The following is a 5,232-nucleotide window of genomic DNA, read 5'->3' as shown; positions in this document are numbered from 1 at the left end:
TTATTTTCTGTGTTGACTTCATTTTATCTAAGTCAAAGCTTCATGCAAAATCTGTGGAAAATACTGCTCTTTGTTCATGCAAAGCAGCAGTTATTACACTTAAAGCACGTTTAGACCAGTACGACACAGGGTGTCATGTACCAAATTTCAGATAGAAGAAATATTTGCAAATTGAAGAACTTTTCCTTGATATTTATTCATCAATGCTACTGGTGCTACAGTAGGGAAAAAAATAAATACTGTGCACTTACATGCAAAGGACCAAACTCTTTGATTTGCAAACAGAGTAATGAGCTTTTTGTGGGAACAGCATTGATATCTATTATTCTGCGACTATGTTTGTAAGGTAGGAAAAACTGAATAAGCAAAATAAGACATTAAACAAATGATTGATACAGAAACCTTCACTGAATTTGGAAAAACAAACAAGAGCTGCTGAAGAGTACAGTCCAGCTTATGTATGCGACTGAAGACCTCTGAATGAACATTGAGGGACTCAAGGAACTCATTAAAAATATCTGATAATTTCCTACTAAAGTTAATAATGTTCTCAGATTCCTGCCTCAGAGACCAGGAGAAAAGGCCATCTAAGTGCAATAAAAAGTATTGAAAAAATTATTTCTATGCCATACAGTCCCTTTTCCAGGAGAAAAAAAACCCTTCCAAGTTCTTCCACAAGTATAAATATAAAAACTTTTAAAGTAAATACAAAATCAATCTGCTTGCTAAGTGAGGAAACCATACTCTTCTCTGCATGTCTATTTTATCAACTCATGTTGACCTACACAAAATGGTAAAAGGTAAATAAAGGTCATTAGGTCAGCAGGTACTCATGAAACTGCCCACCGTCTCATTCTGCTTTGAATATTTTCTCCCCACAAATAAAGGCTTACAAAATGCATCACTGGACTTGCAAAAATGGACTTCTGCTAGAAACTCTTTATGATGTTGGCACTAAATATGTCTCCTATTTCTTCTACCATGTCCATTTTCCTCTGCTGTTTCTCATTTAGTTCTTCCCTGACTCTTTGCCTTCCTTGAGTTTTCTTCATATTTTTTCACCGAAAGATTCCATCAAAGTGGTTCAGTCACCTCCCTTTTAAGGCATTTTCTGCACTTCAACTTATTATTGAAATTATATTAACTCATGTCACACAGCATCAACATCATCTATTAAGAGAAAAGCTCCATGCAGAGATTGTTAATTTTGTGTTGAGAATTAGTAATGTTTGCAATGGAAATGAAAAAAGAAAAACAAAAGAAAATCTTAAACAAGCACATGTAATCAAGTAGGGAACAAAATGGAGCTAAAAGGCCCGAAAGCACAAAGCTTCATGAATAAGTAAGTATTTACACTCTAACCTTGGATCGTTTGTGTTAAGTGTAAACACTTTTTTCTAAACTTTTTATGAAATTCACAAACTTCATAAAACAAAGCTGTTTAATTAGTAATAGCTTCACACAGTGAAGTGTCAAGCAATATACCTAAGAACCAGCATTTTCAGCTTACACAGCAACATAAACCACTCTGCTTTGTCTTTGAAAGGCAGGGCTCTAATAAGTATTCAGGGGCACTCTGCCCAGGAGGAATTTTTACAGTCAGGCAGCCATTATACAGGAATACACAGCACTAATTTGAAAGGGTAAACTTGTTTTCCAAATGCTAGACTAGATTTTTCTAGTTGCTATGAAAAAGCCATAGTTTGTTAGATGTCTGGTGTTGGGGTTTGTTGTTATTCTGAGAATTCTAAAATAAGGAAGACCTTAATCATTAATGCTGGAATAAAAAGAAGAGTGTTCTTCACAACCCTTCTTTTGTTAACTAATGAGAAAAGTCTGGATTATTGTGTTCAAGTATTTTAAATAAATTGTTTAAGTTGCACCAATTAAGTCTGCTTGAAACCCAACTGACTCTTAAATAGCATAGAATGAAGAAAGATAGTTATTACCTGCCTTTTATATTGTTCAGAAATTTGGGTATGTGAGGTTTGGGTTCAAATCCCACGTGATTTTAATGTCAGGCTTGCTTTGCAAACCAAAATACTTAACTCAATACTTTGTTCTTTATACACAAGGGAGGTGGGTTGCTTTTTCCCCCCAAAGGGAAACATTTCTGAGCAGTGCCCTAATAGATCTGTAATAAACACCATAAGAAAAAGCTGAACTTCATATTTCTTTGACAAAAATCATAACGTTACCTGAGAGAGCCATACATCAGTCTCACTCTGCAGATGATGAAATGGTGCCATGAGAACAGAAGACACCCATGTGAATAACTGGAAACCCTTACGTGACCTGCAGTAGCTCTACTCATGTCAATAATTAAATCAATATGTGATTTCATATCAAGGAAGAACTTAATATGCAGTCTCCTGACTATCTGCTCCTGATCCTAACTGTGGTTAATTGCTTGTGGAACTGCTGTTTCTGAGGTAATTCTACAACACTGTTTGCTATTTAAGCTGCCAAAATCAAATTGGGAACTTTTATTTTGCAATGAGCCTTTTTTTATTCACAATTCAACAATTACTTTTTTCTGCTATTTGGTCTCCTGAAATAATCTCATTTACTACTTTTTCTTTCTTCTCTGTTCCCCATTAATTCTGTTCTTATCATTTTAATCTATTTTTTTTTTCTCTACCAAGGAGTTGCCACTGCAGCTTATGCGGTGATCAAATGGACTGGATGATCTAATTCATCTTTATCAGCTTTCCTTACTTTAAAACATAAATCACATCTTCATTCCTAAATATGTTCAGATCTACAGCCAGCAGTTATAGAATTAACCTAGGTGATACAAACTTCCTTCCTTCAAACTTGCTTGCTTCTCAGCAATTTTTTTTTTCCCCTTCTGAAAGGTTTCTCTCTGCTACCAGCAATTTAATCAGAAGCTGAGACATGAAAATAACCTCCTATTTTGTTTATTCAGGAAGAACACTGAGCAAAAAGTCTAAGTAGACTGTCCATGGCAATAAGACTTTTTAGATGAGCTATCTCTGCAAGGCAGAAACTCTTAATGAAAGGCATGATTGCATGCATTTTCTCACATTGAATACTAGAGTCTCAGATATATGGGTTTTTTCACCATAAAACCCAAGCTAGACTATCTAATTGGTCTAAAATGACAAGCTCCTGTCTAGAGATAAGAAGGATTGGTTCTGTTCTCAGTTCTGCCTCTGACTATATCTTACTTTCTTCCCTGTATGAATTGGTCAGAGTGTTCAAACCTTTTCATAGTTATCTTTGAGATCTAAGAAAGAAAAGAGGCATGTAAATGTCAAATGTTATATTTAACTGCCTATATATCCTCTTGGTAACATATCTGTGTTGTCAAAATAGTGTTCTGGAGGCAGCTACAGACAAAGGAAAAGAGTACAAGTGAGGAGAAAGATTCACTTTATTCCATGAGTCTTTGTAATATGGTTAGAGCAGAGCTGGGTACAGAGAATTAAACAGGGACTGCTGTTTGCGTGAGGGATAAAACCATAAATATTTTCCCAACATATACTATGTTTGAAAAAGGGAATTCATGTGGAACAAATTTATTGATACCTAAAACATATCAGGAGGTGTCTCCTAAGATGCAACTTAAAACACATTTCTGATGCCCACAGTTCTCACTGATCTGAAGAATTTTCTTTTCTTTGTAAGCAAAAATACCTTGAAACAGAAAGATGTATTTTCTTTCAAATGTAACTCCCCAGTGCATATACTTACTTTAGAAGATCTTGTATGCCTGTGAATTTGATTTCCCTTTCTGTTTTTTCACGTGGCTGAATAAAACCACTTCCATTCACCTGCAACCTTTTTCTTTCCTCTGTTACCAGACTATCACAGCTGTAACAGACACAACTTTCTTTCTGTGCCATTATCAGAGTGCAAGAAGCTTCTTAAAGGCACTGAACTTTCCCTTCCCTTCATGGATATTAATTTGCCACCCAACCTGTGAGTCAATACAAGGTAGGATTTTTTTTGGCTTGCTAGATTAGGGCTGCCCTATTTGAACGACAGATCTTAAGACACTATGCAGCAAGGCTAGATTCATCTTGCTGCCTTCTCCCTACAGCTCACCTCAGAGAAGCAAATGAAATAGTAGCATAAATAGAGAGTTCTGCAGATGGTCAGGCAACAGGCCAGGTAAATAACAGGAGAGAAGAAACAGAGTCAGGGCTTCAACTTAGCCCTGGGGAGTCCTTGAAGACTGCAGAAGCATATTGTCCACCTCTTGCTGTAGGAAATACTTCAGTATGTGAGGCTTTATAGACACAGCATCAGTTCCAGCACGTCAATATTAATGACATTTTGAGTCAGGAGTGAAACCCAGCTGACACAGACCAACCCTCCTTGTTGACTAGGGAATATTTTCTACAACTAACTCTCATTTAGAATTCTTCAGCACTGGCTTTCCTACTTTATAGTTGTGAGCTGACAAAGCTACAAATGAGACCTCCAGTAAAAACAAGCAAACAAACAAAAACAAGCAAACCCAAACAAGCAAAAAAAAAACAAAAAAAAAACCAAAAAACCCAAGGAAAGAAAACCCCCCAAAAAAACCCCAAACAAACAAAAAACCCCAAACCTTAAAAATCATCAACTGGAATTCCTTATATTTTTAAAAAAACAAAAACAAGAAGGTGAAAATTGAAAGCATCAGTAAAGAACATCGCTTTTGCTGCACTTCAGCTGAAATTTAGCTTTGTTTCTTATCTGTTCTTCATATTTGTTTGTGGCCTTTGCTGGTGGGTAGTAAATTGTTAGCTGCAGAATTAAATAGTTCTTGCAGTTTCTTTTGCACAACAGTAATAGTATTGATTCCCTGGCTTAGCTATGCACAGGGCTTAAGCAATTTCTTCAGAGAGCTTAACACCATTAGGCCTAATTTGTTATATGCTCCATTTTTTTCTTCTGAGAGTTCCGTATTTCTGTGTTCCCTTTATCATCCTATTTATCTTGTGTTGAATCTATCCATTTCTATATGGAATCATTTGCCAAGATCATTTTTATGTCAGGACAAGAAAAACAGATCACTTTTGAAAAGCTAGAAATGGTTACATGAAATGCAGTACAGTAAAATGCAATGATTAAAGAAATTATGGCAGAAATTATCTGCCCTAATCCAAATTGGATGTCTAATTATGGATTAGAAAAAGGTAAAATTCTTTCTCCTCTAACAAACAATAATAGGCACTGGTAGATGAAAATTCATCTCCCTCAGAGATAGTTATCAGAAGT

The sequence above is a fragment of the Corvus brachyrhynchos genome, unplaced genomic scaffold (assembly GCF_000691975.1).
Source record: "Corvus brachyrhynchos isolate BGI_N302 unplaced genomic scaffold, ASM69197v1 scaffold244, whole genome shotgun sequence".
NCBI lineage: Eukaryota > Metazoa > Chordata > Aves > Passeriformes > Corvidae > Corvus > Corvus brachyrhynchos.
Note: the sequence above shows the minus strand (reverse complement) of the source record.